This window comes from Triturus cristatus, chromosome 7 (assembly GCF_964204655.1).
Source record: "Triturus cristatus chromosome 7, aTriCri1.1, whole genome shotgun sequence".
Taxonomy (NCBI): domain Eukaryota; kingdom Metazoa; phylum Chordata; class Amphibia; order Caudata; family Salamandridae; genus Triturus; species Triturus cristatus.
This window is the reverse complement of record NC_140590.1, coordinates 1,540,912,842-1,540,940,600: the sequence shown is the minus strand read 5'-3', so window position 1 is coordinate 1,540,940,600 and position 27,759 is coordinate 1,540,912,842. Positions and strand designations below refer to the sequence as shown.

The following is a 27,759-nucleotide window of genomic DNA, read 5'->3' as shown; positions in this document are numbered from 1 at the left end:
CCAACACCTGGGAGTCAGCTAAACACGTCTTTCTGCCAGTGTGCTGCTTGTCTTAAAGAAAAGCAAATATGCACAACAGCTTAATTGGCAATTGTGAAGGGATTTTGGCAAATTTAGAGGATGCTTGGTAGGTGGCAGTCGCTATAATTGATCGAATCTCTTGAAACTTCTTTTTGAGGGGTCATGCAAAGAGATTACTGAGCTGTGAACTGTGTGATTTGTCATCGTATTTACACAGTGCTTACTATACCTAATGTGTTGAAGGAACAGTTATAAAAAAAATTAGCATAATGTACAGTCTGGGTATTACTAAAATCTATATTTTATAAGCACCAATTTATTGTAAAATGTTTAGCACATGTTGTAGCATTCTCGTCAACTGTGTGTAATGCAAGTATCAAAAAGGACTCATTTTCACATTGCTTTTGTTGAGTTTCTCCTGCATGACCCATGGTCATCTTCACTAGGTTAGCCTAATTGTGCATGCTGTAGGCCACATTTTCCTTTTGCACAAACAAACAAACACACTTGTTTTTGTGCCACATTGGATTGTCATACAGAACCTGCATCTGTTTTAGTGTTCTGTTCCTGGGATTTAGACTGCACACCATAGAAAAGGGCAAAAAACAATGTCCCTTGTTATTTTCTCTGGCAGGCACTAGCCCTTAGATAAAACACAAGAAGGCAGCGGTTTGAGCACACATAGTCATATAGATGAACAAAAAGGCCCAAAAAACACACATGGAGTGCAATTTCTGAGACAGCAGCCCTGCGTCAACCAAGATGTAGACCATCTGTGTATGCGGAGGTACCGATTCTGCCACAAATATATTAAGGTTTAATAAGCCCTCATTGTGCTACTTTTCAAATCTTTTGTCGCCTAACTGTGGCTCGACCCGTGGTTATTCCAGTTAATTGCTGTGGGGCAGTAACTCCGCATTTAATCCAACACGGAGTTACTAATGCAGGAGCAGCTGTGATTTTTGCTGTAGAGGCTGATGCAGCTTTCCGCTTTGAAGTTTCCCATTCTTAGTTCACTTTCCAGGCTACTGACGCGAATACATTCCACGAATACACCCTTCCTCAAGTTCCTGTTGCTTTCTGTCAATTTGCACTTACGGTCTGGGAACACCAGACTTTGTTTCTTGGCACCATTCCCCTGGTTCTTGGCACAATCTGAATGTGCTCCTTACGTGTGGACGGTGCCACATGGCATGCATTGGCAGGCTAAACCCATTATCCAGATTTATGTTATACAAGTCTGTTGCAGATATGTGCTTTACATAATGTTATTCTTAACTTATATAGAAATATAACCCAATTTATTGCACGTGCGTTGCTGGCGGGGCCAGCTAGGGTTACCCCGCTAGGACAAATTCAAGTACCTGCAGCTCATCTTATCAGTCCTGCAATTGTTAATTTCGTTCGGGGTAAACTACCTATGAATTGTTTTGAAAGATAAATGCCTTGAGGGGTAAAATGTTTGCAAAACATGCTTTTTTACCCCCAAACAAACCAAAAAAAGTATCTTCAGCACCAACAAAAACACAAACGAACATCAGTTAAAAAAAAAAAAAAAAGCAAATTTTTTTTTTTAAATGTTGTGCTGTAGATAACAATCATTTTGAATCTCTCTATTTATGTCAACTTCTTCTTACAGGCACAACCACACCCAGAAGGGAGTAATGTACCACAACAATATCTACTGGAAGAATACCTGAACCACCAAAGGACTAAAGAAACGTACAAAGGTAAAAATAGATAGACATTACGAATTTTAAGAACCAGTCTCTTTTTACAGGCATCAACTACAAATCATGGTGCAAAATCATAGTTAGCAAAGTCCAGCAACAGAAGAACATGTTCTTAAAAACATCAATAGGCAGTCAAGTTTTAACAAATAAACATTTCTATTTGTAAACACTCTAAAACAAAATTACTTTTCCTACCTTGTTATACAGAAAAATACAATATGGCAACAGGAAGAGAGGCAACCTACATCAAATATAACAGAGGCAATCGATTGCTAAAGTATGGTGGCTATCTTTATTGCAAGTAGAGAATAACTGTGCCCAGGAATCATTGGAGTTGTGTGCAGTATTATGCAGCCCATTGCACAGGCAGAGCAGTTACTCTTGGTAAATTTGTTGAAGAAAAAACCCCAGAGCATAACCACTCTGCAATGTAGATTGAGGTTAGAGAAAACATTAAACAAATAAAAACTTCAGCATCCCCCGCCTATGAACCCTGTGGCTTAGTTTTGAGGGAGGTATCCGAACACATTCCTATGTATCTAGCAAGTTCTATGCCCACAATATTTAATCTCTGCAGAATTATACAAAAGAAAAAAACAAGCAAATCAACCACAACAATAACATTGCCATTGAACTTACCATAACCTTTACGAATGAAACTTTTTTTTTGGCATGACAGCAAAAACCCTCTGAAGAGGATACTAATCTTAAAACACCATAGACCTGTACCTTTGGAGAAGAGTGATATTTGCATTATGAAGGTTACCTTTAACAACACACCCAATTAATTCACCCAAATATCCACTATTCATGTCAACATCAATAAAACTACTGTTCCTTTAGTGTACAGTCTACTCCCTGATAAGAAAACATCAACTGAAAGTTTTACAGTGGTAAAATCTAAAACATTCAATAAGAGTCCTAAAAAATTGATTGGTATTTCCAAATCTATTACCATTACACAATTATATCCAGATACTCAAATTCAAGGATGTTTTTCACTTTTCAAATGCTTATTGGAGAAAATCCAAAATACATCTTAAGTTGAGGATTATATATTTCAGACAGTAAACTGCAGTATGAATGAAAAAAACTAACTGAATTATGCGTTCTACATTCTGACAGTGTGGATGAATTCCACACATCAATTACTGAATCAGAAATTGGCCCCCTTACTAAAATACTTTGCAAACACATGGATTGGCCATCTAAACAGATCGGGTGGCATGAGGAAGTCAAGGTTCCCTGTTGAATGGTGGAACTGTTACACAACCTTTTAAGAGGGAGGTGCAAAGACTAATAATGTAATAAAGAGATGACAACTCCTTCAACAAATCAATTTGAAAACCTCACCGACACTAATTATGTCTTAGAAATGTTGACGAAGGAGCAAAGTTTTCAAGAAATGAGAATAGCACATTCAGTGATAGGTAGTCTAAACCCACGTGTTTCAAAAAGAACTAAAGAAATGTTCAAGCGATTATTGGGTCAAATTCAACAGTTTTTGTTGAAGATTGCTTCAGACTACCTAGACAACATTGCACGCATACAAACACTAACAGCTATTCTATCTTACTTTCCTGTTTTGCATTATTTTGAAGAAATTAGTTTCACATTTTAGAAATTATTGTTCGTAATTGAAGGAATGTCTGGCTTCTACCTGAAGTTGTATTTTCTTCAACTCTTGTTGATTTATAAATAACCACACTTCACAAAGAGCCTTGAGTGCTCCGATAATCGAAAGTAACAAATCCATATTCCATGAAGGTATCCAAATCCCATTGTAAGCTATCTAAGACGAAATATTGTAATAGCCATACTTTCCAACAAAACTGATGGGAACATTACTGCGGAGTCTAAAAAAAAAAAAACCCCTCCAAAACAAAATCACGAAAACAAAAATGCAACAACAAATCCTTTTATCCAGAGCATGGTCCAATCAATATCCATTGAAGCGATGACCCAAAATCTAATGGTGCACATAGTCCAAATGTTTTGTTTTAAACAGGAAACAAATAAAAAATGTCAGCAAAATCCAATAGTCGATTTATGGCATACATTTAATTCTTACTCTCACATGTTTTTAGTGCCATGCATACCATATACAAAGTTTAATACCATGTTGCAAAAAAACATTTTAAAATATCTTGTACACTCATTTAGTTTTAAAAACATCAAATTCTCAAAATGTGTTTTTTCCCCAAAGAATGAAAAAAACAATAAGCTCAACGTGGGCCTACAACCTATAGCTGCAGTGGAATGATAAAGTGTTTAAAACCGTAAACAAATCAATTTTACTACTAACTTGCATCTAACTACTTCCCTCATCTCTCCTTACAATGAAGTAAGCCACCTGTAATCTGTTTAATACATTTAATTTGACTTACCTGACCACAGCTCTTCCTTACTTCTGATTTATCACAAGGCTCACCGACTGTAGAAACCTACCCACAATCGCATATGTGAACTGAAAGTAAAAAGGAAAAAGGAAAATTTCTCCCATTGAACTAAATGGAAAAGCACGTGAAAGTACTTCTAAAATTTGTTTTCAATATGTTGATAATTCTTTTTTTTAAAGAAATTTAATAAAAAAAATAATTTAAACTATGTAATTTATTATTATATTTCACAGAATTGTATTGCACAGTTTATTTGTTTAAATTATCAAAGTTATATGGATACGTTTAATACGGTTTTTAAAAATAATTTCACTATATTTCTTCCCACATCTGAAAAGGTGTTTTATTTAAATACGAAAGAGGTATTACATCTCCCCATGCTTAACATTTTTTAAATGCAGTATTTATTAATGGATTTAAAATTACTCTGGTATTAAAATTAATACTCGAGAAGTAACACACTCTCCCACCCAAACCCCTCTTTTCCCACATATCGCATGCCGTGGTACACACCAAAGAGTATTTTGGGGATTTTCTAAAAAATATATATAACAACTGTTAGAATCCGGGTTCTCTGGTTGGCACAGGTAGGTACTTGTGACAAGCAGGGAACCTTTCCTCTAGTCAGGGTAAGGGGTTAAAACAACCCCTTGCTCACCCTCTAGGTAGCTTGGCGCGAGCAGACAAGGCTTATCTCAGAGCGTTATAGTTTAAGCATTTGTGAACACATACAGTAACCAAGTGACAACACTACAAATGGACACCACACAGGTATTTATATTAAAACTAAGGATACTTTATATAGGATTATCACAAGACCATTAAACGATTAAAAATACACAATACGATTGCTTAGTTGGTAGAAGATTGCTTAGGTTCTCTTAAGTTCTTAAATGCGACACTTTAAGTCAATGTACCTTAGATGCGACATGCAGGGCAACAAAAGTGTTGCAGCGATGCAGATGCATTGAAGTTCTTGGTGCAAAAGAAATAAAGACGGGATCTTCCAGATGCGTTCCGCTTCTCCGATGTTGCGAGAAGACTCAACGCGTCAGCTACAGCGGCGTCACCCTTGACGAGATGCGACGACAGCGGCCCTCTTCTCCAACGTTCCGAGACGCTTCCGCTCGATGCGATGCTGCAGCGGCGACACCCCTTCTGCGAGATGCGACCACAGCGGCTCCGACGGCGGCATGCTTCTCCGTGGATGCGAGGCGCTTTTCTGGTTGCAGTGCAATGCGACAACTACAATGGCTGCGATGGCGACACGCTTCTTCGGCGTTGCGAGACACTTCCGGAATGATGTTGTGAGACGCTTCCACTCGATGCGATGCTGCAGCGGCGACACCCTTTGCAAGATGCGACGACAGCGGCTCTGACGGTGGCACGCTTCTCTTCCTTGCATCGCGCTTCCAGCTCCTTGCGACACGCAGTCCCTCAGAAGGCCCAACAGCAGCAGGCACTACAAAAAGACTCTGGGGAGCTGGGGGTGAAGTCCACTGGTCCTGGGACTTCGTTCAGGGGGCAAGCTCAGTTCAAGCCCTTGCAGATCTTTTTAAAGCCCAAGTTGAAGCAAAGTCTTTAGAAGTCTTTCTCCTCTCCTTCAGCAGCAAGAGAACCACTGCAGGCCAATCCCCCAGGTCAGGGACAGTTACTCTTCCTACAGCTTTCCCAGTTCCTTCTCTTCTGGCAGAGGTTCTTCTTGTTTCAGCAGGATCTAATTTCTTGGGAGCAGGGTCCCAATACTTATACCCCTAATTCCTTTGTTCCTCTGGGGTGGAGGGGCCTTTGCCCAGTCCAAACCAGTTCTTGAGCACTTTGTTGACATGACTCTGCCTTTCTATTCAGGGTGCAGGGCAGAGCCATCAGCCGCTCTGCAGGAGGTGGAGCCAGCATTGTGGCAGCAGAGCACAACCCTATTCAGAGCCCATGTGTACTCCTCCCACCCATCTGACTGCCAATCTTCCTATTCACCACCAGGCTACCTAGCCCTGCTCCTCTGGGTTTCCCCAGCCCTGTCACTCACACAACCAGACAGGCAGATACACATCATAGCAGAGGTGGGCTGAAATGGTCAAGCAAGCAAATACCAACTTTCTAAAAGTGGTATTTGCAAACACAGAATATTAAAATAAACTTTACTAAAAGTTGTATTTTATTATTCTGAGTTCAGGCATACTAAACTCGAATTTCTACCATGTTCCCTGGGTCTGTTAAGATCATAGAATGTAACAATTCTAACAGCCCATTCTGGCCTATGGAGAACAGGTAGCCTTACAATAGAGAAAAACAAAAATGGCTGTAATTCACTATTAGGACATGCCACACACATCAGGGCTTGTCCTACCTTATGCTTACAATGCACCCTGCCCTTGGGCCTACCATAGGGGTGACTGATAGGAAGTTAAGGGAAGGTTTAGGGACTGGCAAGTGTGTGCACTTGCCCAGTCAGCATGACCGTACCAGACTGCACGCAGGCTCTGCAATGGCAGACCTTAGATACATTTTACCAGGCTGCTTCTGTGGGTGGCACAACCAGTGCTGCAAGCCCACCAGCAGCATTTGTATTTACAAGCCCTGGGCACTCCTGGTGCACTTTACTGGGGTCTGACAGTAAACCAAATACGCCAATCATGGAATCCAACCAACATATACATTTTAAATAGGGAGCACTTGCACTGTGGCACTGGTTGGCAGTGGCACAGTGCTCTGAGCAGCTAACACCAGCAAAACACATGAGGCACAGTGACAAAAAAGTGGAAGGGAGACTCACGCCAAGGTGCCAGGTCTAACAACAACCAATGTGTAAAAATAAATACCAAATAGTAACTATTTCTAATTTGAAAAAAATATAACAGTATAAAAAAAAAAAAAATCAAAGCAATTAATGCCCAGCAATTAAAATTAATACCAGAGCATTAATTTACTACCCCATCCAATAACCCTATTTCTCAAGCATCTCATTATGGAGGGTACACCCTCCAAGAGTTTTAAAAAATGTTTAACTAAATAAAAACATTAAATTAATACGCAGGTATTAAAATGAAAACAAACTAAACATCAATCTTTAACATTTTTCCAATTTAAAAACTTACCTATTAAACTTGCCATAAAACACATTGTAATGGCATGCATTGTAATGTATTCTGCAAAATGCATTGTAAAATCATTATGATGTAATGACTGTGTTGTGATGGAAGTTTCCTTGTTTGGAAACAAGACGAGCCATACCATCTCTTGGCAAGCATAGTTCTAATAAGGACACTAGGCCAGCACTGGTCTCTAATATATCGTGGGATAAACCTAAGCAACAAACAAAACAAGATAACATGGAGGTACTCAATCCCCAGAGTCCTCAGAGACGTTACTATTTAAAGACGCCTGATAGTTATCACGTTTGAGATGTGTTCTCCTTGCTCCTTTCAGGAATCATCTGACCAACAGTACGACAGAGGAGGGCGATCTGATCTCAGACAAGAGATAGTATGTGCAACTGAAAACAGACACCACTCGTCTGATGTGAAGATAGAGGAGGACAGGCCTCTTCCATATAAATCACCTTTCAAGAGTTGTATCATTGACAGCTAGGTACGCCACAGACTGAAAACCCTCCTACTAAACCGTGGTTGGGCGGAGACTCGACAGTGCGACAGATGTCACCATAGTCAGACAGCATCTCCACAAATTTCTTGTAACGAAAGAAATGGATGCCTTCATTACAGTTGAAACCACCAACACCAGCGTAGCCACTCCGGACAGACTATCACTTGGAAATCAAAATTGAGGGTGATATCCAACTCACCACTAAAGCAATTTCTGGGGTCAACTTGAGTACTTCTTATGATGTTCTATTTGTGGAGGTCAATTGGTCATTTTGTTCTTGCTTGTCCACAAGGTGAGAATGTTATTCTCTCTTCTTTGTCACACCTCATCCCAGACAAAGGTCAAACATTCATATGCATCTAAATGGGCCCTTGCCTTGGCCCCAGCTCTTTATCATATTCACACATATTGCGATAAGGATTCCCCTTAACATGCTATTTCTCTACGGTCTACTCTTCAAATTCAGCCTCAGTATCCTATTAAATGGGATGCCAATTTTCTCGTATAGAAATCCTTTCCAAATTGAGTACCAATAATAGAACCCACTCTCTCTCAAATTAATAAAAACGTTACCGTTCTGAAACCTGATCGCTCCTATCGTATAGGATTATATTAGACACATTTGAATAGTCATGGTCACTCATTTGCAGTGAAAAATACCCATAGTACGATACTGATACATATCATCATCAGTAAGAACTACAAAACCGCATTGGACATTTCCAATGTTTTTTTCAGTCAAAATTGGCTCCCGAGAGCCGTGAAAGGTCAGCATTTAGCACCCTCAATTGACAGGGGGGCTACCTCCGACTTCCTATGGGCTATACAAACAGTACAGGAGTCTTTGAGGCATGCATTGTGTTGATTCTCCACGAGATCGACCCTGATGCGCTTTCCTATGTTGACGATATCTATCTTAGATAATGAATTGAGCCCCAGATTAGCAAGCCTGGATCAATGTTTTTGTGATTTGCTGAACTTGGTTACAAATTTTACTTCATCAAATCTTACATAGCTTTTCTCAGTGTCCTTTTCTTAGGATTTGAACTTAAAAATGAGAGGAAAAGTATTGCCTCTTATTTTCTGGAAAGGTTTGCTCAATTGCAGCCTCCATGCACACTTAAAAAATAATTGAAGTCTCTTATGGGATTTTTTAAATGTTGGCAGGACATACATACCCGATTATGCACCTTGCATTAAAGTGCTTTATACCTTATAAGTCCTGATTTTTCCACTTCCTGTTGGACGTCAGAACACATTGCAACACTCAGTTCTTACAGTCTAGTTTTCTTGAAACAAGTAGCTTACATACACGTGTTAACAGCGCTAACTTGGTCATCTGGGTAGAGCAGGGTGAAATGGGATTTACATATTTAAGATTTAATGAAGGCAAAACTGCACCCATAGCATATAAATCACAACTATATTCTCCTACAGAAATGCATTTTTCTTCTACCAAAAAAATCTGAAATGCAGTACAGATGGTGATCCTGAAGGAACAGCCACTTGCTCAAGGTAAACATTGTCGTTTTGCCTATGCGAGGCTTCGAGGCTATCACAAAAGCAAACATCCCTATTACAAAGGCCCTCAATCCCCAATGGATACATAGAGCTATGTCCTTAACAGCCATGGATGTAGATTTAGTCTTGGTCCCTTCTTTGCAACCTCAAGAATTTTTACAATATGAATACCTTTATCCACTACCTTCTTCAGTTTTGCCCATTGATCAATGAACAAACATTTACACTGATGGTTCTGCTCACCCTGCTATAGGTTTTAAGCAGCAGTATTCCGCAGCATGCACCATTGGTATTGGGACTACGAACAGATGGCATTCTTCACCCACCAATTACTTGCACCCAGTCTGTTGGGTACTGTACTGTGCAGTTGGCTGAAATTAAAGCTTTATTCCTTTCTCTTGGAAAAAGATGGATCCGGAATTACCCACACTTATTATTTGATTCTTATTAATGTGTACTGTCTTTTAACTTCCATTTTTGTCTACTTGATTTTAAGGATTTCAAAGGTAGCTCAAAGCACAAACTGCTTTGGGTTACAGTGGCCGATCTAAAGGATAGGTTGTCACAAACTCATGTTACACATACATTGAGTCATCAACTTATTAGAGCACACGCTGTAGGGAAGACTCTGGCTGAAGAAGCTGCCAAATCTGCAGTAACCACATCTAAAATAGCAGTAGTAACACGCTCTAAAACTTGTATCGATAATGATCTTGTAGGCAGTTAAGGCATTTAAAAATGGCACAGCTTTACTGAAGCGCTTTCCTTCAAAATACTCCTATCACTTAACTGATCAAAGTGTTCCTTTTGCAATAATTCCTGGTGTTTGTGATTGTTTTATCCCCAATGCAGACTGCAGTCAGGATTTAATTATAGCAATCCACCTAGGTGGAGCTTCTACCCATGCTGGAGTGGCTGTCAGTATTTCGCTCTTACAGCAAGGTTTATACCAACAGACCAGAAATATGTTTTAACGTGACATTTGTCAACATATCAAAAGTTCCACTGTGTCTCGTCCACAACAGACATCTTTATTTATAACCAGCCTTTTGTCTGCTTTTACTTAGATCATTGTGGCCAATTGATTTCATATAATGCGTTCAAATATATTTTGGTTGCAGTGTACTCTTGCTATAGATTGCTTTAGGTTTGTCCACATCGCTTGGCTGAAGATCGAACTGTTGTTACAGACTTGCATTCTGTTCAGGCGATTCAATGAAGTCCATGGGTGTGCAAGTGCATTTTTCTTATATATATATATATATATATATATATATATATATATATATATATATATATATATATATCCAATGGTAATTCTGATGTGGAGATAATATATTGTGACTTAACGCAGTACTCAATGGCTAGACCATTAGTTACATGGCTTGGTTGGTAAACCATCTTTATGGGGTTGAACAAGCATTAAATCACCTCCCTAAAAGATCTCAGGGTGGGCAGACCACGTATGAATTACTTTTTGGCATCTAGTGGTGAAGCTTAAATTCCAGTTGGCTTCCAAAGATTGGAGATCTAGTTCGATAGAAGGTGGCAATCGAAAAGGAATTCAACAATGTACTAGGCTCCTGTTCTAGTTCTTGGAGTCCAAGGAACATTAACAGTTATTCTGCCACCACTTTGTCTTTGTATCCTGAAACGGTTTGTCTTTATTGAACATGTCAAACTACACCTTGAGGCTTATTCTAAATAGTTGACATGGAGGTTCTTTTACACAAGACTTACAATTGTGGCCTGTGAGCACCACCCATGCAGATACACCCCGATGGAGGAGGGGGGGGCTGAGTAACCCTCTGACCATTTTCCTAACACTGCCTGTTTCTTCTATCCAGCCTTCTACAATGGATGACGTATATAACTATCCTTGAAAAATCAATGGGAGAGAGAGGATTTTGGGGCGCGTCCTGTTCCCCAGAAGAGTGCTATACTTAAACAATGTGGATGGGCCCACTATGTGTATGTAATTACTTTAGTCACTATTTGTAGCATGAGCTTGGACCCATTAGGTGTTGTTAAAAGACCCCTCACACACCAAACTAGTTGGTGTCATGCTTCATAATTGGGGTCCCAACCGGGCAGCCGAATGCCCCCCGGTGTGCTACGACAGCGGAGCTGGTGTTGGTACGTAAGTGTGATGTGATGTAATATTCTACAGTTTAAAATACCTCTGAGAATCCTTGCCTTTATTTTTAATGCTGGCGGCTCAGGATATAGTTAAAGTGTGTGGTGCAACTATTTAAGGAGTAATTACCTTTAAGTTGGCTTATGTGTGGCAGTCTACATGTTTCAGCCCCCGCTGTGTGATTAACGGGGCTTTCTTCAGGACCAGAAACGTTATAAGTGAGTGGCGAAAGGTGAAAGAAGCCACGTGAAAAACCAATGTGGTACCTACACATGCGCTAAGGTGTGTGGTTGAGAAAATATCGGCATACACACAGACACTTTAAAATAGCAAAAAAATTAAATGCTAAGGAGTTTTTGGCAGTAATCGGGGCTCGAGGGAGGCGCTTTGTCCCAGATCCAATTTGGTGAAGACGTGGCATCCGCTGCAAACCTATTTGTGGTCCCCCATGGTCACGCCATTGGCAAATACTTAGTGGGATTTTTCTAGCCCAACTGCTGAGTCACAGCCTCCTGTTTTCCAGCTAAGTACCTCCAGGCATTATATGGATCAAAATCATTCTACTTGGGACAGTTCTTCTGTTTTGTACACATCTTCAGCAGAGACTGTTTTTTATTTTTTAGTTAAAACGCACTTTTCTAGTCCCCCCCCCCTCCCCCATTGGATACATGTCAGGATCATACTTCCCTTTGTTTCCTTGTTCCTGTGGATTGGATTTGTGACTATTTCTTACATAATAATGGCTATTATGTCTTGGAACGTACTACTACAGAGCTGGTTGACAGGGTGCTGGCCCCTCGGTCCATTATCGTATAAAATTAAAAGGGACCAGTATCTTAACATTTTAGCCATTCCAGTGACCAATGGAAGTGTTTGGGATAAAGTTCCATTCGATATATTTGGTTCTATGGCGATCCTGCAGATACCATAAGTGTTCAAAATTTCTATGGGTGATGTAATAGTATCGGGGTTGCATTCAGTCGATTTGAAAATTGATACTTTAAATTCTATGTTTTCTGAATTAGACTATTATACGGTTTTTGAATCAGAAATCTAAACCAGAATTCTTCCAATTTGTGGTTATCTTCTGCTACCATCATTATGGACATCACTTGGTGCACGGAGCTAGTGTTCGCATCCCCATTTTAAGAATACACATTTGGATTATTGTCCAACTCCCCCTTAAGGTAGTTCCAAAAATATAAGTAAACATATTTCACAGGGTATGCCACTTCATACCTCCCTTCATAAATTTCCTTGGTGGCAATTCAAAATAATATGCTTACTCAAACTAAACATATATACAACTATGTTCTTTAATCAGTTAGCTGTGAAAAGTTATGATAACTGGAAGGACAAAATTGATTTGAAATCTATTTAGGGTACAAAGTATTGGCAGGTTCATGGCACAGAAACCTTATTTTTAGCCTGTTTAATTCCCAAACTAATTATTTTCCTAAAGTAAACAACCCAACAGGCTACTTTTCTGGATTTGGCAAAAATTAGAGAAGTGAACATCCCGAATATTCTTTTAGTTGCCCTCAGTGAAATTGGGTGAGTTTAGCAAATTATACTGAAGAAGAGGTCAAAGGCATATGGCAGCTTTATTTCCTCATTTTCCAGTCCAGGAGAGTGGTTATTGTGGCCAATGGATACAAGTTAATCATGCTTTTTTTTTCTTAATTCCACACCTGGGTTTAAATCAAGCAGACCTGATGCCAGATATCCCCAGTCAGAACATTATAGTATTGTTACCACCTATTTGGTGGGAAAAATGTTTCAACTATTGTTGGAACATACAATCCTGTCTGCAGTGAAACAACATTTTTTTTCTCTCCTACTTGAGGACATGAAATCCGATTCTTTTTGGATCTAAAGCCCCACGTGCTAAAAGATTTATTTATGCTACTTCTAATGAAATTTGTGAACTATCCCAAATGAAAGCTGCTGCACGTTTAAGACAAACTGACCAGGATAATTTGGAAAAGTGCTAGCTGTTGTCAATAATAGTATTAATATGTGGTCATCTCGTATTAGCAATTTGAACAGTGTTTCATCCGTTATGGATATTATAAAGTTGACATGTCACACTGCACATTATGGGTAAAGTGACCTTAGATCTAATATGCAGTTTAGCTACACACTTCAAACACTTAAGAATGGGCGAGCTTCTTGGCATTACTTGAAATGTACCGATTTGTTTTTCACCTTTTAACTCAAACAACTAATGGCCATGAAAGACCCAGATGCACAATGCTGCATTTAGAAAAATTCAAACAACTCCCATTTAATATAGCTGAGACACCTTCAGCGGTGTGGGTACTACACAGTTTTATTTCACGCCCCATCTCAACATTTTAATTCACTGCTTCCAATAAACATTTCGCCATAGGTAGATACAAACCCCTTGGGAACAGCGTCATACATGAATTATGGTAATTACCCTTTACAAATCATTGTGAGCATTATAGCAATGAAGTTTTTATAACTGAAGAAAAACACGACTACTGTAGGACGTTCACTTGTTTGGAAACAAGTTAAAATCCATGGCGTCTGTAACACTTTGGTGCCCAATTTGGCTTATTTAAAGGGAATCCCAGTTCCTCCAGTTCTCTCTCACATAACAGTACTTTCGATTGGTAGTTACCTCATACTGAGCAATCAAGAGATGCTTGCAGGTTGGAGTCCCATATATTTTGTCAGTTTCCAGTTAGTTACTTGTTGCAACAAGGTATTTTTCCCCTCTCCGCCTGCAATAGTACATAGCTCAAACACCTGCCTGCAAGATCTTCAAATTCCGGGTAGCTAGAACTTACAGTGAAATACAGTCATTGTTAAATACAAACCTTCCCCTGCATTTCAGAAAATTAGTACATTAAATCTGTAGTGCGTCTAGTATGACTGGCCTCGCCCACTTTTTAAAAGTTGTAGGCTCTGTCCTCAATACTTCTTTTCAGACAGTTTTTGGAGTATTGTTGGATTTTATCCACTCCATTGTTTCTAGTATATTCAGGGATTCTTGTTGCTGTTATTCCTTATTTGTGGCCTGCTTCTATGCAATGATGTTCCTTTTGCGGGCACTTTGAAATTGTTACCGCTTCAACAATACCATGAGAGTATGCTTCAGCTCTTTGGAATGTTACTACAAGAACTAGATCTTGATTGGTCCTTAACATTATGACCAGTCTGGTTTACCTGTGTGCAACCCATGTTCATTGTTATCTGATGTCCCTTCGAATGGGCACTGGATATTTGCCAAGCTTTGAAAATTCCTGCTACCACAGATTTTGGGCGGTTGAGGAGTCCCTTAGTGACCCATTTTCAAAACTGTTCCCTGGGCTACCGATTTCTTTACAATGCAAGCTTTGAGCCATAGACCAGTGGAGAAAGATGTGCATCAGCACATGGACCACCAGACCTAGGCTCCACTAACAAGGATGCTGGTTGCCAAGCAACTGTCTCAGCATCGGCTGAGATCAGGGATTATGTTTGTCCCTTGGAGGTCATGGCTTGGTCAATAGACCAAACATCGCACGTGGAGTCGGACTCCTTTAATGGAGTCATTGCGCTTCAAATTGATGAATAGCACAATAGATTCTTCCAAAACACCATAATTTGACTATTCTTCCAAACTGACACTTTTGTCAATTTTCATTCTATGAAATTTTTATATTTATACCTATGCCTTGAGTAGGTTTACCTTCTAACAATATATATATATTCCATCTGGTATTCTCTTTTGTGCCATTATCTTAACCAAAGTGAGGGGGTCGTTGGTTTCCTGCATGGCCCATTAAAGTTTTCCTTTAGTTAGCCAAATTGTGCATACCGTTGGCTGCATTTTCTCTTGCACACTGTAGTGAGGACATAGGATTAACTGCGGACATTGCTGAGTTCGCATAAGTTAGGCTGCCATTTTGCCGCTTGTAGCACGTGGTCCTACATGGTTCTCTTCTCGTAAATATACCGCTTGAACTTTTTCACATAAGAACTGTCTGCCTTTCACACATCTTGCTGTATACTGTGCTCCTCGTCTGCAAGGCATGTTCAAGGTCGAAAAACAATGTATGCTATTGATTCACTTGGGTCACTCCCACGCCCATAGAAATAACATAGAACACAGCAGCAATACTGAAACTCGGGTGCTTTTAATATAGGTCATTACAGTCTGGAAAAGGAACTTGGAGAAAATCATTCCAACTAAGAAGAGCTGTGCTTGTACTGAGATGTAAATCCTTGCATCTACACTTGGAGGTACGGGGTCCCCCTGACAAAGCCCAGAGGTCTTCTATAATTATAATAAACTTGCTCATAGCACGGGGAGGGTGGTAAGGCGCTGTAGTCCTGTTTCCACTGTTATTATAATATGGTTTGCCCTTTTCTGCTATATTGAATTGTAACAATTCTGATTATATTGTTCCTATGCATTTTGCTGCTAGTACTGGCTTGTTTACTGCATTATAGAGCCCGTTAGTTAAAATAAAATTTTTAAATAATAACCGTGTCAGTTTATTCACTTTGTGGACAGGTATGAGTGTTCGAACAAAAGTGTTCTTTTTCCCCATGATTCCTGAGAGGGTCGGAGTGACATGTTCTAGGATGTCTAATCATTGGTAGCTTCGCTATAGTACGGAGAATGAATGGGACACAATAACTAGTCAAATAGGGGTTCTGGGCACTGAGGTGGGTTTTCTGGTACACCCCTACACACCGAGGTCCTGGTTTCCTGCGCATAGTTCTGCAACAACACGTTACTATAATAAACATGCTTTCTTTTGTGGCACATTGTATTTTCAAACAGAAACTGCATGTGTTTTCACATTCTGTTCTTTTCCTGGGATTTAGTCAGCACACCATAGACAAGGTTAAACAACAATGTCCCTTGGTATTTTCTCTGGTCAGACACTAGCACCTAGGTATAACAAAAGAATGCTGCTGTTTAGGAGCACATGGCTTGTCATGTAGATGAGCACAGAGGTCCAAAAAACACACATGGAGTGAAATGTGAGACAAGAGCACTATGTCAACCGAGATGGAACATTTTTATCTTTGTATGCTAAGGTACGTGATCCACCACTAATCCCAGAGACCTATGACAAACATTTTGCTTCAGTAGAAGGGTAAGGGAGTGAGTTTAGGCTACTCTGTCCTATAACATCACAGGGTCTTTCATGGTATACAGTTTATTGACCGTGCTAACTGTATTTTTAGAATGCATTTGTTTCCTAATCGTGCCACGAATACTGCATTTTTGGCCATGATTATTTAAATAAATAATATAAAACTTCCTTTGTGTCTCTTGTTCATCTTATTGTGGAAAAATATGAACGAGAGAGCAAAAGGGTGTGTCCTGTTACCATGATCCCAGAGTGCGTCTATAGTGTTGTGTTCTAGGTTGTGAGTTCACTTGACTCTCTGGTAAGGCTAGGAGGGCAAGTGTGGCATTATAGCTAATTAGATTTCGGCAGTAGTATGGTGCCAGAGTCCCTATATGCCTAGATTCTATGGTCCCAGGCATAGTTTTGTTCCTGAGCAGTCCCGGCAAAACACAAGTCACTATTCCCCACTGCACCATCCAAGACTAAATTACGTGGCTCTCTGGAGTGCATTGACTAATAAAGGTTTCATAATATACTATATTACATTACCCACTAACAACCTTTTATATTTTTCATTTAAGCTGCCCGGAATTTTATATGTAGCTACCCGACAGCGAAACACCTAAAAAACGTACAGAATATTCTGTTTCTAACCACATCTTTTACCCTGCCCCATGTTCAGCCTTTCAAAGCCCTCTAGCCCTCGGAAACCTGACCGAAGTCAACAACAGCAGCAAAATATTATAACCAGAAGTCTGTTTTTGCTAAATAATAATAGTCTGTTTTCAAAATGCTAAAAATAAAACATTTTCAGATAAACAGTATGAAAGAAGATTAAGAGACCACTTTCTGCATAGAATTACAGAAAGCATCCTACTTGGACCTTACAATTCATCAATAATTATTGTAATGGTATGTTTTAAGTATGATCAATGATGTTCAGCGACTTCCAGTCCTATACAGCTGTAAACACCAAGCCATCAACATCTCATGAAATAAAAAGGGTTCTCCTCGGATGCATTGCACTAATGTTGCAGCCCATGCCATACAGCCATTATACCCAGGACCACCGGAAATATATAGATGCATAGCTACGGCAATTTTAGGATAATTATAGATTTGCTGCATTTGCCACAATCAATCTAATACAATCTGCCAATTTTAACAAAAAATATTTGTTTATTCACAATAGGTTCAAAAGTGACTAAGAAGCAGCAACACATGGTACTGCACAGTGGTAAGCCTCTGACACCTAACCACAGTCATTCACAAAGCTTTGGTTTGTGAAACACCATGTAATAGTATTTCCCCACCGTAAAAATGATTGGCCATGGGAATTGAAGGTGTTCATCGTTGTAGATAAGAAGTTTTAGGTTCTAGAAATTGTTGTCGGGGGGGGGGTCCTTATACATAAAAAATGAGGACAGGGGGTCCCACAATCAAAAAGATTAAAGACCTCTGCTCTAAGCCCCTTGTACTAAAAGTTGTTTAAAAACCATGTTTATTAAATATTTTCAACACAAAACTAATGTGTACAAGATGATAATGCCGGCAGGCTTAACTCAGACAATTTTGTTAACGTAATTGTTTTTCAGTTAGTGGCTACAACAGCATTAAGATGCCAAACACTGAGTCATAGTGGGGTTGAAGGCAAAAAGTTAGGGGAGGATGAAAAAGTTATATGCCAAATACTGAGCTAACACAAACAGCCACCAAAAACAAAGCCCCCCAAAATAGAAGAGTTTATGGCAAAAAGTTAGGTGAGAACCACACCAAAGATGCCGGGTCCAACAGGCAAATAACCAACACCACATATTCCCTGAAAAAACAAGCCGTCTCAACTGGTAGTACTTATGAAGGGGCAACACACCAGACTACCTTGCAATATAGGAAGCCAATCACCAGTATAATATCCCCAAATAAAAAGTAGGTAGCGGCTGGTGTCTATAAATCCAAAAAAATCTAACACCATACTTCTTGCAGTAGGTGGTCACGTAGCTTTCAAATTTACAGTTCCAAATATGACATTTCTGAAGCTTCAAGTAGGCCAGAGAAAATAAGGCATGGTCAGTTGCACAAGGTGTCCTGCATGCCAGGCTACCCCAGGGAAAGTCATCTCTTAGAATTTTCTAAACCCCTCTTTTCAGGCTACCTCTAGCTCTCACTGTAGCTCTACCCAATGTCATCTTAGCAACACAGAGCTGTAACACACAGGATGGTTGAAGGCCAGAAGTTAGGGCAGAACCATGCCAAAGCTGCCAGGTCTAACATGCCAAGAACCAACCCCTCCCACCCTACCAAATAAAACAAACCATCACAGCTGGTAGTATTAATAAAGGGGAAACACTGGGATGCCCTTGGAATATAAGGAGCCAAGAATTGTTAGAATATACCGAAACAATAATAGGTGGGGCCGGTGTCTATACCTCCAAAAATATAACCCCATTCTCCTTGCAGTGGGTTGTCGCATAGCTTTTGAATTTATAGATACAATCCCGACATCGCTGAAGATTCAAGTATGCCAGAGGTATTAAGGCATTTGAAGTTGCTCAAGGAATCCTATCTTCTATGCGGCCCACAGGTAAAGAGATATTTCACAAGTTTCTTAACCTCTTTTCATACTGCATCTCACTGTCACTTTCCCAAGAATATTATCAATGTTTTGGGGTCCTAGGCAAGACATTACACTGATAATATACTATTCAACTATGTGGGCTTGAATTTTAAGATATTGAGGAATAAAATTCAGATTTCGAATGGGGAAAAAAATTCCATAAAATGACAAATACATATGAATGATCAAAAAGCCCTTACCCATGATCCTTACGAATATATGTCCAAAATTGGATTGAATACACCAAACACCTTAGTAGACAAGATCTCCATTCTCTAAGCCAGAGGTCTTCAGTTTGTGGGACACAACCCCCAGGGTGGCCACGGAGTCTTGGGAAGTTGGGGCACGCATTCCTCTGCCTTTTCAGCTTAAGTGTCTTTCAAGGACTCTCCTGTGCTGTAAACCAAAGCCTGGCAGACTGTAACATGGCACCAATGCTTGGTCTGGTACTCAGTGATGAGACCGCCACACCCCCCCCCACCCGTCTGAGTAGCTCTGGTCTACGATCCCCACGCACCGATTCCCAGAGACATCCGTGGTGTCAGGGTTTAGCCTCCTATGTTGGTAGAGTCTCTCTATTTCTATAGGTTTTTCAAGATAGAAGTTTAAAAGGTGTGTTGACCCTTTGTTTTGCGCTACCGTTATGCTTGTTCTTTTACTCCATTTCTACTATGCCATAACAAGTCGCTATTGTGGCACATAATTGCGCAATGGTTACAGCATACTGAACTCAACAATGAGTCCCCAATAAACGGGCAAACATTTTCATAGTTGAGACTGATTCAGCATACAGCTTTGAGCTATTTTATTCTTGGTTCACAATTCCCACAGGAGATGCGAATGATAATTTGTTTCATGAATATACTGTCGCTGCTCCTCCAGCAGCTATCATCCATATGCATTGATTCAAGTTCTGTTAACATCATGGGAACATACCATTTGCTTTACTGGCGTGCGTCCACACATTGTTTCTTTTGTTCAAATGGGCCCCTTGTCTATCGATGGGGCAACTTTGCCTGTTTTGGCAGGTTTTACACCATTTCCAAATTGCCTCAATATTATTGTAATAGAACTACATTTTTTATATGCACAGTTGTTTCATCATCATAGACGTGTCATACCGTTAGGTCACATGCCTTACTGGCAGCTCCGGCCGGAGCTGCTCCTCCACCACCAGGTCACAGCGGAAGACTTTTGATTAGTCCCATCATGTTTAACATCGTGATGGGCACAGCTCCTCAAAATCGTGATGACATGCCATTTTGGCGTGCACAAACATTTGAGCAGCTTGAGACAGTTTTTCCACATATGTCTCCAATTGAAAAACAAAGGATTCTTCCAAGGATGATGCAGAGGGGTCTGATTCAGTCTTTAGCGGACTGCACCACCTGGGGGGACGGGGTTTGCTTCTCTGTATACACTGTGCATTGGCACCCCCTCCATAAGCGTTCTGCCAAGCGTTCTGAAGGTACAGGATGAACACGGGGCTGGTCCAGCCCTGGATTTGGGAATGAAGTAAGTAGGCATGTTCCCCATTGTCTCGGATATGATTCTGACCAACAATAAATGTCAGGCAGTTGGCTTGCAAGTACGTCATTACCTAGCGGCGGTTGCGGACGTGTATCGGCAGAGATAGTTGCCGATTATTATTGCAGATGTGTATACATCTTTAGGTCGCAATAGCTTGGGAATTCAACCATTTAAACAGGCACAAGCAAATCCCCTCCTGACAAAGAGGGTCATCCAGTCTTTCCGAAGAAGGCTTGGAACAAGAACCAGCGGCAGCAACAACAGAAGCCTGGTTCTCGTGCAGGTTTGCCTCTACCGGACGCTTCTGAACATAGATCTGATTTGAGTGACTGCTCTAAAATGAAGACGCCCAAGAGGTTTTTGTGTTCCTGATCCTCGTTCCTTTCAGTAATCGATGGATCAACAATTCAGCAGAGGAGGGCAACAGGATCTCAGACAAGGAGAGTCTACGCAACCAAGACATGACCCCACAGCATCAGTTTGACGTGAAAGTCAACCTGGAGGAACCACCTCAATATCGAGCTCCCTTTCTAAGTAAAGAGTTGCCGCTTTGACTCCAAAGTATACCTCAGAGAGTGAGAACCCTCCTCCTAGACAGGAGTTGGGCGGTAACCCTCCGACAGTGTGGCTGTGGTTACCATAGTACGGCAGACACTCCACCATCATCTGGATGCGAAAGCAAGTGACCCTCATTACCATTGAAACCGCTGAAACTCGTGTTGCTCCTCCTGATAGGCTTTATGAAGTGAGCCTCCAAATTGATGGGGATATTAAATGTACTGGTAAGGCAGTCTTTTGGGATACTCACATCTTCTCATGATGTTTTGTTGGCAGAGGTTGATTGGCCTCCCCCTTTTGTCCTATCATCCTCAAGAGGATTAGATGTTATTCTAGAATGGTTTTCTGCAATATGTACCTGATGAGGCTAAAATTGGTTACGTTTAGGAGTGGGCAATAGCCCTGGCTCTTGCATTCTATCACAATCAGGCGGGTTGGGACAAAGATTACCCAGTACATGCGATTCCTTTGCGTTCTACACCACAGCCCCAACTGCAAAATCCAATCAAACGAGATGCTAAAGAGTCGGCAAGTTACATTTTGACTCAGTTGGAATATCAGGGTGTAATTAAACCCTGTGTTTCTCCAATGAATAATCCTCTTTTTCTGATATTGAAATTGAATGGTTCATATCATATAGTTTTATACTACAGACATTTGAACAGTACCTTGGCTGTACAGAACACTCATAGCTCTGTGTTAGTTAACAACATTGTTTGGAAAAAGTATAAAACCACTTAGGATATTTCCAGTGGATTTTTCAGCCACTCTTTGGCTCCTGAAAGTCGTGATTTTACCGTATTCAGTGCTCTCGGCAATCAGTGACAATTTGCAAAATTGCCTATGGGATACAAGAATAGCCCAGGCGTGTTTGTGGCATGCCTTGTTTCGATTGACCCGGATGCCTTTTCGTACATGGATGACATTTATTTGATGCACGACGAGATAAAGCCACATCTTATGCGCATAGATCGCATTGTCACAAATTTTGCGAAGTTAAGCTACAAATTTAATTTTGCGAAGTCTCAGATTGCCTTTTTGGCAGTTCTATTCCTTGGTTATGAGCTTAATAATGAAGGTACGGGTTTGGCCCCCCCACTTTTTGGAGAAAAGGGCTCAATTGCAACCTCCATCTCCATCTCTCTAAAAATTGCAAACTTGGCTGGGTTTTAAAAATTTTGGCAGGACTTATATTCCCGATTATGCCCAGCATATCAAACTGCTTTATGCGTCGATACAACCCTGTTTTCTTCTTCCAGTAGGCTTCCGGAACTTATTGCTGTCCTTAGGACTTTGCAGTCTGATCTGCTTCCGACTCAATTCTTGTTGACAAGAGACAATACAACCAATTTAGTCATAGGCATTGCACCTGGTGCGTTGATATTTACTTATGTAACTTTCAATTCAGGGGGACACAATTCCTATTGCTTAGGAATCTCATTAGTATGCTCAAGCTGTGATGCATTTTTCTTTCAGAGAAAAGATTGTGACAGCATTCTCAAAGAATGCTCTCTGGCTCAGGATAAACGTATTTTCATGACTTCAACAGTGCCTGCTTTAGAAGCAGTCACAAAAGCTAGTGTACCGAATTCTAAAGCCTTGCATCCGCGTTGGATACAATAGATTAGTAGTTTGACATCGGCTGATGTCAACTTTATCTTTGGCCCTTCTTTGCAAATACTGGAGTTTTTACAATATGAACATGTCCATCCTCCTCCTTTATAGCTTTTCCCTCTACACCAGTACAAATGTATAATTTACTCTGATGGTTCTGCACAGCCAGCAATTGGTTTGGAGCATGCTTATTCAGCAGCGTGGGCAATTGTGGCAGGCACAATAGTAGATAGGGATTTTAAATCTTCCTTGGTGCACACACAATCCCTGGGGGATTATACGGCACAACTGGCTGAATTAGATGCTTTGGTTTTTGTCTCTTTAGTTTGTTGATCCAGAAGTCTTAACACTTATAGTGTGCGATTCATTTTACTGTGTTTCTCTGGACACAAAATGATTTAAGATTTCAAAAGGTAGCACAATTAAGCATAAAATGCTTTGGGTCCAAGCGGCTGCACTTAAGGAAAGTTTGCCACGTTATCCCTACATTAGGTCATCAGCGTGTGGGAGCACACGCTGTTTGTAATTTTCTGGCTGATGAGTCAGCCAAATCTGCAGTAGCCACATGCTCAGCAGCAGCAGTACTAGGTCTATTACTCAAATTGATGATGATATTCTGGCAGCCATTGCCGCTACGAAGGAGGGAATACTGTTTCCCCAATGATTTCCTGCACACTAAACTTATCACTTAATGCCAGATTCATTTCCATTTGGAACCATTCCATCCATTGGTAATCGTTTGATTCTGAAGGAGGACCGCAGACTTTGATAGTGGCTGCTAATGAAGGTGTAGCTTCTGCCCATGCTGGCATAACAGCCACTATTTCGCTTTTACAGCAACGTTTCTGGTGTTGTGGCTTATGCCAGCAAGCACGTAAATATGTTCTTTCCTGTGACATTTGTCAACAGATTAAACCTTCTACTGTATAATGTCCACCACATGCTCAACTCTACATTTTAAATTAACCATTTGGTTGCATTTATCTGATCACAGCGGTCCTTTAATGTCTGATAATGCTTTCAAATATATCTTGATTGCAGTGGATTTGTGCACTAGGTTCCTTTAGGTTTGGCCGCAATGCAGTGCTGACACTCGAACGGATATAAAGATTTGTGTGTCTTTGTAGGGACATTTGCCTGTGGCACCTTACATTCAGACCAAGGTCCAGCTTTTGGCTCTACGGCTTACTGGGAAGCTATGAGGTTTCTGGGGGTGCAGGTGCAATTCTCATCTCCATATCAGCTTGAGGGCAACTCAGTTGAAGAGTGGGTGAAATGCAACCTAAAGCAATCTTTGACAGCTAAGGTTTTAGGTACTGGTAGGGGCTGGCTAACTCATCTGTATGGAGTCCAATGTGAACTTAATAATCTTCCTTGAAGATCTCTGGATGGGCGGGCCCCATACAAATTGCTATTTGGCATTAAAATTTTGTACCAGACCTTGGTGGTCTAGACGTTGTGGCAGCTGCCACAACATTTGACGTAGATAAATACTGAGCTATGTAACTGCACCTACAAAAGGCTTGTGAATCACTGGCGAGCGCTCATATGCCCTCTTCGATGGAAGCAGTGGTGCCGATTCCAGTTTGTCTGACTTCCTAAAGTTGGTGACCTGGTCCGAGAGAAGGTGGAGAACTAAAAAAAAACTTGGTCCATCATACCGCGCACTAGTTCCGGTCCTTGGTTTAAAGGGCACCCGAACTGAGATTCTGCCTCCACTACCTGGTCGTAAGGCAAATCAATACATTTCCATTGAGCATGTAAAGCTACACCATATGGCAGATACTGGATAGTATTCCTGCAAGCATTCTGTGGCGGAATGTTTCACTTAATCCAATGGCTTCTATTTCCCCAATAACCCCCCCATGAAGTGGGGGGTGGAATCTTCAATTTATTGATTGCCTGTCTTACCTTCTACATCTGCGGAAAATGAGCATGCGTCCCCACCAGTTAAAATTATAGTTGACATTCCTGAAATTACAATTCTTTCACCTTCCAGTGAGCAACAGCCCCCATTGTTTCAAATAGATTCCAGTGCTTACTATGTGGGCTGAGATAACTTTTCTTCAGATACATCTTCATTGTCTTAGTCTGTCGCAGAGCTCCCTACACGGATTTGTGTTTTAATCTCCTGGTTATTAAGAACTTACCTGGTCCCGCCATGGACATATGTCTGGGTGGCGCGGACTGTAGGAGAGTAGGGTCTGCTTTCTATGTTCACCCCCACTTTTTGCTTTTGCTTCACTGGTTTTCGACTTAGATGTGGCTGTGGGCCTGCCAATCAGACCCACAGCCCAGCTGTTCTCGCTCTAAATTCATACTATGTACTGTAGGTGCATAACCCAATTGGTAAGGATCACCTTATTGGCCCCTGTATAGTGTACCTTAGGTACCCAGGGCATAGGTGTACCCTAGGCCTACCAGGGGCTGCAGCATGTATTATGCCACCCCTGGCTGGCCTTCCATTATGACACAACTGGCTGATCACTCAGCTGGGGCAAGGTTGTGTAATCACCCCTTGCTTAGGTGTAGTATTCCTATACCTACCTTGTATATAGACACATGTGTACCCATCAGCCACTCCTATGGCAGGCCTTAACAATCCTGGAGGCAGAGTGCTTGGTAACATGTGAGATGGTGCTCTAGCATGAGCTGAGCCTGTCTGCAGCTTTCGGAACCATGTCCTTATAGCTGTTCTAGGATATAGCCTACCATATACTCTTAAAGTACCTTAGAACCTTAAACGGTTATGGTAACTATGGTTTGGCTTTATCAAAACATGTCGTGTAAGGTGTCTAACACTTTGGAATAATACCCCCATCCCATTTCTGGCAATGAGGATATTATTCCTCCCTTCTAGAGGGAGAACACATGTTGAAACCTACTTGCCCGGTTAAAGTTAACCAGAGCCCCAGCATCACAAAACGGATGCTGCTGCCACAGACACAAGTCTGACCTCCTGCTGCTGGGAGTCCTTCCAGCGAGGGAGGCTTGGACAATAGGTTTCCTGCCTTGGGAGGTGCGAGCACCACCCCAGACAGGACTTAGTGTATTGGGGCAGGGAGGGATGAAAGAAAGGAGACACTGCCTGGGGCACACAAGGTGTCCCATGCATGGTCCGGTTCAAACCGGCGCTGGGGCACTCCAGCCCCAGCTGTGGCGCGAAACTGGACAAAGGAAAGGGGTTGTAACCACTCTCCTTCCTGGTCCCACCCATAGGAGGGACCTTGCAGGTAGCCCAGCCCACTAGCCCAGTATATCAGTAGGTAGCTGAGCCCTGCAGGAATTAGATTATCCTGAATCTGCAACTTGAACAGAAACTCTGGACCTTCGACATTCGACCTCAGGAAGAAGACTGAAGAATCTCCCTTTTGGCCAAGGAGTGACCACCCTGGGCAACCAGGCACCATCCAGCGACCGCTGCTTGCTTTGCGACTGATCCTACGAGGGACGACTGCAGAGACTGACCAGCGCCGAGACTTCCAGACACCTCTGAACCAGATCCACCTCTACAGCAAAGCTGAGACCCGTGGAGGCGACGAGGGACGTGGGACCGGTGACTTGGGAAAGTGGCTAGTAACTGACTAGCGCGACTTCTGAGGCTTCCTCGAGGCTGTGCTTGGGGAATTGAGAAGCCCCCATCCCGAGCACCATCTGCAAAGAAGATCAGCTCCCCACACTTCACGTGTTCTGCGTGGGGCCCTTCTGCACCGGAGTTGCTCGACGTGTTGTCCAGTTACTGGCCCGTTGGCTAGTGACCTTTGCGACGACGAACCTTTGATTTCACCTTGCTGGTCCGGCTCCTCCAGACTGGCACCCGCTCCTCTGTGAAAGAAGCACCCCAGACCTTCCTGGTCTGCACCCGAAGCAAGTCCTCCATTCTGCGTGGGTTCTGCTTGCCAAGGCTTGTTGGGTCCTAACTCAACATCGACGCCGCCGACAGCAAGAGCCTTCGTGGGACAGCTCGCCTTCTGGTCCTGGTCGTCCTCGACGCCTCCTGGTACCCGTGGCTGCTGCGACAAGCTTCACCTCTTCACCTGCATCTGCATCTGCATCTGCACGACATCGCCTGGTTCCTTCCCGGCTCCTGGCTGGTGACCTAGACTCTGTCCCTTCTGCTTGCAGGTATCCTTCCTTCTCGTTTCCATCCTTGGGATCCACCGGACACTCTTCACTGACTGCCTGTCAGCAACTTTCCTTCAGGCATCCATAGGAGTCGACGACGAAACCCGACGCAAGTTCACACCTATGCACCCGCAGCCCGTGGGCTAGGTAACTTGAGTACTCCGGTGCTCACAAGGGTATTGACTATCCTAGGGTCTAATTTCCAAGTCTCGAACTCCTAGCTATTCCAGAAGTGTCCTAAAACTGTTAATTTCTAATAACTACTATTTCTATCGACTTCTACGCATTCCGCATGAGTGTTTCCACTCTGCACCTGAATCCCGTGGGCCTCCCACTTCCTAACCTTTGGTAGTATAGTGTAGCCCCAGCGATGGCCTAGGCCTAGGCCCATCCTGTATTCGTGACAGTGGTTCTTATACCACTTACTTAGTATATGGTTTGCGTGACCCCTAGGGCCTAACTCTATTACTTACCTGTGTGACTTAATATATGCTTAAATAAGTGTGTTGTACTTACCTCGAATCTCATAAAGAGTGCTGAGGGTTTGACTAGAATAAATACATTCTATTTTTATATACATCTGTTGTGGTGTCCTTTCATTTGGTATTCAAGGGATTACATATGGTATAACAGCTGGCTTCACATGCCATACAGAGTTTAGCCTAAGACTGCTCTTGTCCATGCTACCACTAGGATAGCTGGTCTATAAGGTTGACTTTACAACCAATCACCATAAGGGTTGTTTGGACTGATACAGGGTGTACACTAGAATTAGTGACATCATATATCAGGCCAACTTCTCACA

The 27,759-nt window shown here is 41.6% G+C and overlaps 1 long non-coding RNA gene across 8 annotated transcripts in view; it reads right to left on the bottom strand.

Annotated features, from left to right (window-relative positions):
• Positions 1-27,759, bottom strand: part of LOC146812328 (uncharacterized) — a 192,921-nt gene that overhangs the window by 104,777 nt on the left and 60,385 nt on the right. For 7 of the 8 annotated variants that reach the window (XR_014965905.1, XR_014965906.1, XR_014965903.1 and 4 more), the window contains one exon: positions 4,142-4,221. This is a non-coding gene — a long non-coding RNA (uncharacterized LOC146812328). Of the gene's footprint in view, positions 1-2,393; positions 2,484-4,141; positions 4,222-27,759 lie in introns of all 8 variants that reach the window. The other variant, XR_014965907.1, reaches the window with a different exon arrangement.